Source organism: Jaculus jaculus, chromosome 12 (genome assembly GCF_020740685.1).
Source record: "Jaculus jaculus isolate mJacJac1 chromosome 12, mJacJac1.mat.Y.cur, whole genome shotgun sequence".
In the NCBI taxonomy this organism is placed as follows: domain Eukaryota; kingdom Metazoa; phylum Chordata; class Mammalia; order Rodentia; family Dipodidae; genus Jaculus; species Jaculus jaculus.
This window is the reverse complement of record NC_059113.1, coordinates 66,345,999-66,359,194: the sequence shown is the minus strand read 5'-3', so window position 1 is coordinate 66,359,194 and position 13,196 is coordinate 66,345,999. Positions and strand designations below refer to the sequence as shown.

The window sequence follows — 13,196 nt, the reverse complement described above, 5'->3', positions numbered from 1 at the left end:
TTTGACTTATAAAGGTGAGAAACAGTTTTGACTGGACTGGGCTACAAGCAGTTTGGGTGAGAGGTTTGCTATTATACCTGTGTCCTGAGAACTTGTGCAGGACTGCTTTGCATAAAAATGGACCGGTATGAGCCGATGGATATGGTACAGAAAAAAGTGAAGTCTTTGGACCAAAACTGCTGCGTGTTCAGCTGCAATTGTTTGAGAGATTACAACCATTCAAATTTGGGCTAGCTGACCTGCATTGGGACAACAGGAAGAATATAGGTTCTTTGGAAGAGGCCTGAATGCTGAAGGAGTGCCCTGTTCTTCAAAGTCAGCTTCATTCCCCCTGGATTAACAAGTTGGCAGCCCATCTGGTATTATGGAGTATAACAAGTACAGGAAAGTGAGGGTCATTGAAATCAAAACATGATTTTGTATTTTGGAAATTTCCATGGGCCTTGTGAAGCAGGCTTGTCAGATTACCTTCATGGAGATCATATAAAGCCAGAAGGATGAACTGTGGGTTGCAACAGAGACCCAATGGAGATGCCCAGACTATGGGATGGCTGCCAAGAAGAGCTGCTGGTACTGGATGAAGTTTTCCAGGACTGTGAGTAGCCTAACTGAAGGGGTAAATTGGAACTCCAGAGACTTGTCATCAGTTAGAATTATCAGACTTGGAGACTTATGACTGACTAGAGTTGTTGGACTTGGAACTAGAGTTTGATGTTTGCCCTGTTTAAATCTTATATTGGCTGAATATTTCTTTGTTATACCCAGTGCCATCTTTTGCAGTGTTAATGTTTATTCTGTGCCATTATGGGTTTTGGGGGGATTTTTTTTTTTTTTTTGTATTATGGCTCAGTTAAAAAACCTTGGATTATGAGGATGGTTGAACATCATTAGGATTGATGATAGAGACTTAGAAGTTGGACTGAATGCATTGCATTTTACATCATGGATAGTTATCAGTTTATGGGGCCAGGGGTGGAATGTGGTTATTTGATTCAGGTGTCTCCAATAAACTTAGGTATTCTGAATACCATGTTCCCAGCTGATGGCAATTTGAGAATTAAAGCCTCCTGGAGGCATTGTATTGTTGGGGGTGGGCTTATAGGTGTTATAGCCAGCTTCCTCTTGCCAGTGTTTGGTACACTCTCCTGTTGCTGTTGTCCATCTGATCTTGGCCAGGAGTTGATGTTCACCCTCTGCTCATGACATAATTTCCCTGTGCTATCATGGAGCTTCCCATCTAGTCTGTGAGCCAAAATAAACCCTCTGTTTCCCATAAGCTACTATTGGTCAGGTGTTTTCTGCCTGCAATGCAAACCTGAATGCAATATACCTGAACCACTGTGCCATCTCTCTAGCCATTCCTCTGCATTTTAATTGTACAGAAAAATACATTCATGTATTGGATGTGTTATAAAGTTTTTTTTTTCAAAACTATTCACTAATTACTTTTTTCACTTCACTTTTGTGTATTACTTGTTACCCATAACTGTTGTGCCAAGACCCCTGACCAGGAGCCAAGTCCCCTAGTCATCCAGGAGTCACCCAGAGAACCGCACAGAAGCCGAGACACTCGAATGCAAAAGCAACAGGTTTCTTTATTGCAAGCCTAGGCCTGGGCTCCGTCCCCACAGTCCGGCACAGTGGTAGTGAGGGAGAGAGCCCCTTTCTTTTGGGGGAAGGGGTTCATATAGGAATTCGAACAAAGAAGTAGGGCATAGATACATGATTGGTTGATTTAAACAGTTCTGATTGGCTTGGGTTTTCAGCAGGCAAAGTTGTGGGCAGGAGCTAGGGGAACTCTAGGTAGATGAAGTCATCTCCATTGCCCTTGAAGTGGAGATTCCTCAGTTTCTTAAGTTTCTTATCTAAGCAAGTGGTCGGACCTCCCCCCCAGTGGAGTGTTTCTGCAATGTCCTTGAAGTGGAGATTTTTAGGGGGAAAGGCAGCAATTAAGCAAGCAAAGTTTACAGAAGCAAAAGGTCAGCACATTGGCTGGCTAGTTCTCTATCTAAGTCAGGCCTGGGCCTTATTTTAAAAAAATGGTTATATTTGGTCTCACAATAACAACTGTTGCATAGCTTAATGCCATGATTTTACTGTTGCTGATGATCAGTCTTGTGAATTGATGTGCTCTTGATGAATTGAAGGGACAGAATTAAAATATATATATATTTATTTAGCTTGTGTATGTATATAATGTGTGTTATAATGTGTGTGTAATGCAGTGTGTGTGTGGTGTATGCATATGTATATGTCCATGTAGCTCCCCATGTGCTTGCCTGGGGCATGGTGCACTTGCCTGCAATGGTTGGATTGGAATGTTGGCTGTCCTGCTCTATTGTTCTTCAGTTCATTCCTTTTTTTTTTTATCAAGACAACCTCAGAAAACTTGTAATGGCACAGAATAAACATTCACACTGCAAAATATAACACTGGTGTATGGGGGGGGGAGAACTGGAGAGAAGGGACCCAGGTTCAGTTCCCCAGGACCCATGTAAAGCCAGATGCACAAAGGTGGCACAAGTGTCTGTAGTTTGTTTGCAGCAGTTTGAAGGCCCTGGCATGCCCATTCTCTCTCTCTAATAAATAAAAATCTTTAAAAAAATGGCATTAGGCATAGCAAAGAAATATTCAATAAATACAAGATTTAAAACATCAAGGCCAAACAAATATCAAACTCTGTAGTACCAAGTCCAACAACTCTAATCAGTGACAAATCTCCAAGTTCAATAATTCTTTTTTTTGGGGGGGGGGGTTTCGAGGTAGGGTCTCACTCTGGTCGAGACTGACCTGGAATTAATTCTGTCATCTCAGGGTGGCCTTGAACTCATGGCAATCCTCCTACCTCTGCCTCCTGAGTGCTGGGATTAAAGGCGTTTGCCACCACGCCCAGCTCTAAATCCAATAATTCTAACTGGCAACAAGTCTCTGGAGTTCCAATTATGCCCCTCCAGCTAGGCTACTCACGGTCCTGGAAAACTTCACTGGGGCTTGCTGCTTTCCTTAGCAGCCATCTCGTGGTTCTGGCATCTCCACTGGGTTTGCACTGCAATCCACAGTTCATCCTCACAGCTCCATTGGTTCTCCGTGCAGGCATCCAGCAAATCTGCTTCACACTGCCCATGGCCATTTCCAAAACACAAGAACCATGTTGCAAACTCTATGACCCTCTCTTTCCTGCATTTCTTATACTCCATACCAGGTAGGGTGTCAATTTGTTAATCCAGGGGAGAACAAAGCAGATTTTGAAGAACAGGATGCTCCTTGAGCACTCAGACCTCTTCAAAAGAGTCTACGTGTGTCATGTTTCCCCAATCTCAAAGGCTGTAATCTCTCATATAATTGCAGCTGAACAGGCAGCAGTTTAAGCCCAAAGATTTCATTTCTGTGCCATATCCCTTGGCTCACACCAGTCCATTTCTACACAAAGCAATCCTGCCCAAGTTCTTAGGACATGAGCATAACAGCAAGCCTCTCACACAAGCTGCTAGCCCAGTGCAGGCAAAGCTCTTTCTCATCTTCATAAGCCAAACCTCACAGTCCTTAGTTCTTACTGCATTCAGGTCTTTCAACTCTGACCAGAATAGTCATCAAGCTGTACTTACAGCTCTGCAAGGTATCTCTTAGGCCAAGGTTTCAAATCCTTCCACATTCCTCTTGCAAAGCAGTTGTAAAAGGCCAAAAGCCACACAGGTATCTAGCAGCAATGATGCCACTCTCAGTAACAACTTTACTGTTGCAGTCAGGTTTGCATTGCTGCCAGAAAATACCTGACCAAGAGCAGCTTGTGGGAAAAAAGGTTTATTTTGCTTTATAAATTTGAGGGGAAGCTCCACGATGGCAGATCAAAACAATGGCATGAGCAGAGGGTGGTCATCACCTCCTGGCCAACATCAGACAGAAAATATCAGCAAGAGAGTGTGCTGAATACTGGCAAGGGGAAACTGGCTATAGTACCCATAAGCCTGCCCCCAACAATCCACTGCCTCCAGGAGGTATTAATTCCCAAATCTCCATCATCTGGGAATCTAGCATTCAGAACACCTAAGTTTACGGGGGACACCTGAATCACACCACAACATGCCTCTCCCCCCTCCCCCCCCCGAAGGACTCTCCTTCCCTGGGAACCTCACAGGGAGCTTACCCAGCCATGGAGGCTTTCATATGTTGTGGGTGAAGCTACAGAAAGGTGGCTCAATCCAGCCTCCCAGGTAACAGTGAAGGCCCCCACACCAGGCTTGCCATCAGTACCCAGGACCTCAGATTCCAGGAGGAAGTAAAAAATGGAAGCAAGTTTCAAATTGGGCCTGAATTCAGGGTGCGGTGAGGCCTCCTTCTCCCAGAGCTCCCAGTTTTACCTCTGAGCCAATTAAGTGCATCCCTCCCAGGGAGCATCCATAAATTGCTCATGCAGTGGTAACATGAGATGAAACTTCTAGACCCTCAGCCCAGCTTCCTGAGCCAGTATGTGGGGTGGATCCTGAGGCACTTCTGGGAACATTCTTTTCATTCTGCCATGGTCCATCGTGGATCAAGATTCATGTGCTGCTAAAATGACTGTGAACCAGGAGACATGGGGTGGATTTAGTTGGGTCTGGTGCCAAGAAGGTCCAGGGCTTTCCGGAGGAGACTTCATTTGCGATGGCTCTGAGGACTCTGGATTGCCTTACAGGGACAGGAGGAACAGGGACTTGCTTCTTCCCTTATCCCTGAGCTTCCAGAAGGCAGGGGTCAGGGCTTCCCATAAGCTGAGTTCACAGAAAGAGGAGGTGGAAAACTATCTCCCAGAAACATGGGCAGCCATTGATTGGCTGCGAATCTGCCACCTGAACACATGTCACACTTGGTGATACCCTGTGGTTGGGCCTGGAGTTCCTGGTGAGATGTCTGCAAAAGCAAATCCTAGGCATCCCTCAAGGCCTGGAAGGTGTCAGTGTCCATCACTCAGCTCCTCTGTCCTCATCTTCTCACCAACCAGGTCCACGACTACCTGCGTAGTAAGCTCTGCTCCCTGTATGAGAGCGACTGCCTCATTCCTTTTTTTTTTGAGCCAGAATTTCTTATTGATCCCAGAGCATGCTGTTTTTTTCTATGAGCACTGGTGGTTCTCAGGTCTCTGCTGCACTATAGTACTGGGGTTACAGATATGCATGGACATGCACAGCTGTTTTTATGGGTCTTAGGGATTGAATTTGACTGGTCTCTCAGACCTCCTCAGGTCTTACTCTTAACCACTGAGCCATCTCTCCAGCTGAGAAAGGACAGTTTTTTTGTTTTTTTTTTTGAGGTAGGGTCTCACTGTAGCCCAGGCTGACCTAGAATTTACTATGGAGTTTCAGGCTGGCTTCAAATTCACGGTGATCCTCTTACCTCTGCCTTCTGAGTGCTAGTATTAAAGGTGTGTGCTGCCATGCCTTGTGGGCCATAATTTCAACACACTAATCAAATAATGGACTTTAAACTGTGACTGAAATAGAAGGCCAGAGAAGCTGGGAGAAAAAAAAAACAAAAAACAAACAAAAAACCCCAAAGCAAATCCAACCTGTAAAGGTATGGACATACAAATATTTGTCTAACAATGACTAAGCAACTCAATTTCTCTGACTGCTTTTTAAAGCAAAGTAGCCCAGTCAGAACCAGATTTAGCCTTTCCCTCACCAGGAGTGTTCTGCTGTACTTTATTGGGCTTGCTATGAACTTCTGGGAAATTCTTCTGTTTTTGTGTTCCAATTGTCAGTGTCTGTGTGCTGGTATGAGCCCACCTTGGCCTCTGTTTTTTTTTTTTTTTGTTTTTTTATTGTTTGAGGTAGGGTTTCACTATAGCCCAGGCTGCCCTGGAATTCACTATGAAGTCTCAGAGTAGCTTTGAACTTGAACTCCTGGCAATCCTACCTCTGCCTCCCAAGTGCCGGGATTTAAGGTGTACACCCCTGTGCCTGGCTGCCTCCAGCTTAAAATATATATATTGCTTCTATACTTACAGACAACAAACCATGGTATTTCCCTCCCCTCCCCCACTTTCCCCTTCATAGCTCTGCTGTCTGTTATATCCCCTCCCTCTCGCCATTAGTCTCTCTTTTAATTTGATGTCATCCTCTTTTTCTCCTATTATGAGGGTCTTGTTTAGGTATTGCTAGGCACTGTGAGGTCATGGATATCGAGGCCAATTTCTGTCCAGACAGTTGTATGTAAGGAGTGGTACCCTTCCTTTGGCTCTTACATTCTTTCTGCCACCTCTTTCGTAATGGACCCTAAGCCTTGGAGGGTGTGAGATGTTTCATTGTGGACACTCCTCCCTTCCTTTTCAGCACTATGTTGCCTTTTGGGTCATCCCAGTGGTCATTGCCGTCTGAAAAAAGAAGCTTTTTTAACTAGAAGTGAGAATAACATTAATATAAGAGCAGGGGCTAAGGGATCAAACTGAGGTGCTCCAGCTTGGGTTGCAAGTATTTTATCCATTGAGCCATCTCAATGACTGCTATTTTTAAAGTTTCAATTTCTAGACATTTTAAACTTTCAAAATAGGTTTTAATTGTGGGTTGGGAAAGTGAAAAGAGGGCATTCATTGTACTTCCTGGTAAATTAGTAGAGCATTAAGCAGACTACAGTGGACTTAATCATTATCTTCCCATGATTAAGGAAGAGCACTATTAGATAGTAACTGTTAAAACCACCCAGTGCCAGGTCTGTGGTGTAACTCGTTACTTCAACCTTGTAGCTGGAGTACACCTGTAAAAGATGCTTAAAGGCATGAACATGTCTGTGTCAATAAACCTTTGCATTTTACAGACAGTGACCAATATGGGCTCCAGACTGTAGTTTGTCCCAATTTACAGACATCTTGGGGTAGAATGTAATGATTTTGAAACTTCAAACCATCTGATGACTGGGGATCATGTTCTTCAGACTTGGGTGCTGGGTAGGGCATGTTCAGGTCTGTTTACTGATTGCATTGACTCTGAAATTCCTTTTGTGTAGTTAGCTCTGTTGGTTTGAGTTTAGGTGGGGCCATTCCAGTGGAAGGGACAGAGATGTGGCCACACTTCTATTTGCAAAAGCTGTGTTGTTTCTGCCTTGCTGACATTGGTCATCTGATCTTGCTCACATATACTTATGATAAAAAATTCTGTGTGAAAAGGAGAATTTTAAAAACTAAAAATAGTTAAAGGGTTAGAGGAACTGACATATTTGTTAGAGTATCCATTTTTATATACTTTTGCTTTAAAAAAAAAAAAAAAAAACAACCTTTGACCCCCCCCCCAACACAAAAGACCTTTAAGTAAAGGTCTCTATCTCACTATGTCCTTGGTGCTGAGAATCTCTCCCTGTCTTCATCAGTCTTGCCCTTCCCTCCAGATGTGACAGTAGTTTCCATAGTCCTGGAAGGCTCTAGGCTTGAAGGCTCAATGTTTGCCCTTATTCCTTAGGGTTACTTTCTCCCTTGGACATTCCTGATTTTAAAGTACCCTGGGGTCCCAGCAGTTGGGAGGCTGAGGTTGGAGGATCACTGGGAGTTCATGGCTATCCTGAGTGAATTCCAGGTCAGCCTAGACCAGAGCGAGACCTTGTTTCAAAAAATCAAAAATGGAGTCGCACATTGGAGGCCGGCGGGCACTCAGGTTCTGCTGGTGCTCTGGGCAGCAGAGCGGCATGGAGGTGGGCGCGGCGGAGACCCGCGAGGACGGTGCCGGGGACCGGAGGAGGGGCTTGGGCGCGGCTGGGCGGCCTGAGAAGACCGGGATGAACGACCGCAGAGCGGCACCAACGGGCTCCCGAAGCCGTCGTACTGGCTGCACCTGTGGCTCTTCGTGCTGTTAGACCTGGCGCTGTTCGTGTTCGTGTACCTCCTGCCCTGATTGGTTTGACATGAGGTCAAGAGTTTGGCTACTGGAGTAAAATCTGAAAACTACTACAAACTTCCTGAATAAAGAAGAGAATTGTCCAGCAGCAGAACTTCATGCCTTTTACTTCTTCACAAGTTTTGTTAACTCATTCAGAGAACTCTTCAAAATATAGTGATCATACTCATTCATAGCAAAGTTCTTAAAACTAGATCAACTGGTTCCTGTTTAAAAACTTTACCACTTAGTGGCTTTACTTTATAGGAGCTTCAAATAAAAGCATTTGTACATAAAGGTTTAGTATATTCATTAAGATATACAGTAATGAGAGCCAAGTGTGGTGGTACACGCCTTTAATCCCAGCACTCGGGAGGCTGAGGTAGGATGATCACCGTGAGTCAGAGGCAACCTTGAGACTACATAGTGAATTCCAGGTCAGCCTGGGATAGAGTGAGCCCCTACCTTGAAAAACCAAAAACGAGAGAGAGAGAGAGAGAGAGAGAGAAAGAAAGAAAAGAAAAGAAAAGAAATACAGTAATTGTGAGGTTAAGCCTTTAATGGTCACCTAGGTTTAATGTGCATATCATAAACTATAATGAAGGTATTCATTTTAAATTTTAAATTACTCAAAAGGGTTATAAGACACAGTGTTTGGTTAAATAGAGGCTATAGTATAACACAAAAGCTCTACAGAAAATACAGTCTACTGCATTATCAGGTTGGTATAATCATAGAGAAAGTAGGTAATAATCAGCTAGAAAAGTCCTTGTACTGGCTCTTACCCCTTATTTTCTTTTAAACTTAGGCTTCCTAAAATAGTCTGGTATGTTTTAAATCTGATTTTTTTTTTTAAATCACCATTGAGTACATTTGTAGTCAAGCTATACTTTCTTTATAATGCCTGTAACTTAAATAATTTAGCAAAAACAGTATGAAATGTACTCACTCAGTAGATATTGGACCATTCATTGCAGCCAGGCATTTTGGACACAGCAAACATTCTTACTGGAGGAAGCTCACTTTCTTGATTGCTATCCTATTTTTTTTTTGAAATTTTATTTATCCGTTTTGAGAGAGCAAGCGAGACCGAGAGAGGGAGAGGGAGAGGGAGGGGGGGGAGAGAGAGAGAGAGAGAGAGAGAGAGAGAGAGAATGGGCATGCCAAGGCCTCCAGGTACTGCAAACAAACTCCAGATGCATGCCCCTCCTTGTGCATCTGGCTTATGTGGGTCCTGGAGAATTGAACCAGGATCCTTTGGCTTTGCAGGCAGATGCCTTAACCGCTAAGCCATCTCTCAAGCCAGATTACTATTCTTTTTAAACAAATGTTATTTAACAATCTATATTGTATGTTTGGCCAGCTAACATTTGAAGTAGGAATCAAGTCGGTTTTCTGCTTTCAGACTTATAGTATACTCATGTACTGGCTTATATTTGCTGGACTGCCATTTTCAGTCAGATTGTCTTCCAGGGAAGCTCCAGCAATTATCTGGTCTCTGCCCCTCACTCCCACTGGACTGGCCTTATAGGTATGCATGGCCATACTCATCTTTTTACATAGGTTCTGGGGATTAAACTCAGTGTCAGGCCCTCATGTTTATGTAGCAAGTTAAACTTGCTTGCTGAGCCATCTCCCCAGCCTCAGTAAGGCTTTTTTTTTTTTTTTTTTTTTTTTTTGAGGCACAGTCTCACTCTAGCCTAAACTAAACTGGAATTTACTCTGTAGCACAGGCTGGTCATGAACTTACCTACTGCAGCCTCCAAAGTATATACTACTATGCCTAGAAATCCCAAGGAAAAGTTTTTAAAAACCTCTTTGGGTTTTGGCATTTCACAATTGTGAATAAAGGATTAAATATAGAGATAAGAATTGGATGTGTAAGGGTGTTCATACCTTGTTGGGAATAAGCTTGTAGGCCCTGTCTGTTCGTGGTAGTGTCAATTGTGGTGTAGCAGGAGAGAGCCCAGAACTGCCTCCAGCAGCCCAAGGCTTTCTCTCCCTTATCTTTTCATCTTTCAGGACTTACAGTTTAGTGAAACTGTAGAAAAGAATTTCAATGTATGAAGAAGATTAGAAATTTATTTAAAAGACTTAAAATATTTTTGCTTGTTTATTTTTGATTTTTCAAGATAGGGTCTTGCTCTAGCCCAGGCTGTCCTGGAATTCACTATGTAATCTCAGGGTGGCCTCGAACTCGCAGCAATCCTCCTACCTCTGCCTTCCAAGTGCTGGGATTAAAGGCATGTGCCACCACACCCAGCTTTAAAAATATTTTTTAAATGTTTACTTTATTTTACTTATTTGAGACAGAGAAAGAGGCAAATATATATGGAGAGAATGGGTGCCAGGCTTTCAGCACTGCAAATGAACTCCAGATGCATGCACCACCATGTGCATTTGGCTTATCTGGATTCTAGGGAATCAAACCTGGGTCCTTTGGCTTTGCAGGCAAGTTCCTTAACTGCTAAGGTATCTCTCTAGCCCCCAAATATTTTAGTTTATTTTCTTATTACAGCACATGTGAGAGAAAGAGACAGATAGAGAGAAAGGGTGTGCCACGGCCTCTAGCCACTGAAAATGAACTCCAGATGCATATGCCACCTTGTACATCTCTGGCTTACATGGGTACTGGGGAATCGAACCTGGGTACTTAGGCTTCCCAGGCAAGTGCCTTAACTACTAAGCCGTGTGTCCAGCTCTAATAAGCATTTTAAAAAATTATTTTTATTTATTTATTAGAGGGGAGAAGAGAGAACGGGCATGCCAGAGCCTCTAGCCAGTGCAAATGAACTCCAGATGCATGCACCATCATGTGCATCTGGCTTACATGGTATTGCAGTCAAGTTCACATTGCTAGCAGAAAACACCTAACCAAGAGCAGCTTCTAGGAAAAAAGGTTTATTTTGGCTTACAAACTCTAGGGGAAGCTCTAATATGGCAGGGGGAAATGATGGCATGAGCAGAAGGTGGACATCACCTCCTGACCAACATCAGGTAGACAATAGCAACAGGAGAGTGTGCCAAACACTGGCAAGAGGAAGCTAGTTATAACACCCATAAGTCTGCCCCCAACAATATACTTCTACCAGGAGGTGTTATTTCCCAAATTTCCATCAGCTGGGAACCTAGCATTCAGAATACCTAAGTTTATGGGGGACACCTGAATCAAATAGCCACACATAGGCTCTGGGGAACTGAACCTAGGTCCTTAGGCTTCACAGGTCAATGCCTTAACCATTAAGCCATCTCTCTAGCCCTCTACAAAACATTTTAAACATAGATTTAAGCTAGGGGTTAGTAGAAAGATAAGTACTCAGAGAAAGAATAAGTTATATCCCAAAACATGAGTGTTGGCTTCTCAAAGGAGAGTCACACTTAAGTGTCTTAGCTGTAACTATGGACCATTTTAGTGGCTCCAAGGTACAACTTAGAAGGTTGTGAAGAAACTTTTTCCCCCTCTGGTTTTGATAAATGAGATCATAAAATTATAATGTGTCTAGGGTTGCTCAGACATTTACCAGTCTGACACGAATATATTAGTAAAATTTAGAGGCATTTATTTCTGGCCAGGACTACACTTCGAGCTGGGAACTCAAGAGAGCAGTTACATCTGGTCAGGGGTTATAAGGACAGATTGCTAAACAAATCTACATGACCACAGTCATGAGCCTAGTTACAAAGGTGAAGGGAAAGAAAAAGGTTAGTGGTTACCTCATTCAAGCAGGTGGCCTGTATTCTGCATACCAAAGGTAACATTTGCAAGGTACTGCATCCTGCATGCCACAGGTAACGTATGCAAGGCACCACATCCTGCATTCCAGATGTAACATTTGCAAGGTACTACATCCTGCATACCAAATGTAACATTTGCAAGACACTTCGTCCTCAATGCTACAGGTAACATTTCTTTATGTTTTTCCTTATCCATCACATTTCATTATTCCCTTTATCCATCACAAAAATGGCTCTGGATGGGACTATACTCTGGTAAAACCATTGTCCACAAGGGTTGCATAATGGGTTAAGGCCTGCCTTTTATTATAAATGCTTTAAAAAAATTTTTTTTATGAGCTTCCCAGAAAGTTGCAGGTTTACAGATGGGAAGGAAGAAAGACCATATATGCCTAGGCCCTTAAGCATAGTTCATTGCTATTTCAGTATTATTTGAAAATATCTCCATCTAAAAGAAATATGATCTCTATGTTGGCAACTTTTCAGCAAAATTAATTGTGCTAGAATTCTTGACTCAGTGAGTAGCTTCCACCAGATTCTGTTGTGAGGGACTCCTTCCCTTCCCATGTGTCCATAGTTTTCTTTTTCTTCCCATTCTGCCTTAGCAGGAGATTGTTTCTTAGATCCTGTCCACAATGATGTCTTACTCAGACCTTTAACAAATGGAACAAACCAAAACATGGTGCCACAAAGATGTATTAAGAGATACCATGTTTGCAAAACATGTGTAAATGATGAATTTTGTTTGAATCTCACATGCATCAGGAAACATCTAGGGTAACATCTAAAAGCACAAACAGGAGACTGGTGACTGCATGTTTGAATCATCACATGGGGAGATTAGACATGTGAATATCTGGGCCTCACCATTGATAAATAAATCATCCATTGATTTAGTAATTTAGGGGTATTCTAGTGACTCTGGTGTCCCTGAGGTTTGAGGGCCACTAACACATGTAAGGTTCAGGATTGACCAAGACCACGGAGACCACTCTGAGGCAAAGATGGAAGCTTTTATTTGGGGAAACCGTGAGCTGTCAGGACTGACTCAAGAGCAGATCAGTCAATTTGGGATTACAGGCTATATAGAGCTCTTCAGTTGGGGGAAGGTGAGGAATGGGGAAGTAAAAAAAAAAATTTCTTTAGGGGAGATCTAAGATAGCCAGGGTGTGACACCAGAACAGTAGCCAGGTGACCTGATAGATAAGGGGGCAGGAAACCTATAACTGGGGGTATTGTTAGGCAAGGAAGGGATAATAGCTGGGTGGTTCTCTGAAGAATGTGGATGACCCACTCCCTGGTATCTGTTGCCATCTTGCTGTCTTTGGTGACTCCATTTTAGGAAACCCATCTTGACCTAACAACACAGAAGGATCCAGCCATTAGAAAACACTGTCTCTTTGATTTGGAATAGGAAATAGGAAATGAAAGTGAGACAGTTTAGGAGTAACAGGTCCACCAAAAGTGAAAGTGAGCAATATTTTTGAGCCTGTCCTTGCAGTCTCCACTTTGCTAGAGTTCAGAAAAAGACCTGGCTTCTCCTTATATCTTACTGCCTAAGGTAATTCTCTAGATATGGTTTTCCTTAAACTCATTCTTCATCCCTCCCTAGAAAGAAATTCC

General features: G+C 43.0%; 1 protein-coding gene and 1 pseudogene across 1 annotated transcript in view; both read left to right on the top strand.

Moving 5' to 3' along the window:
* Window positions 1-13,196, top strand: part of Golm1 (golgi membrane protein 1) — a 136,064-nt gene that overhangs the window by 10,294 nt on the left and 112,574 nt on the right. The gene's annotated exons all lie outside the window — the stretch shown is intronic.
* Window positions 7,651-7,858, top strand: LOC101606998 (annotated as a pseudogene).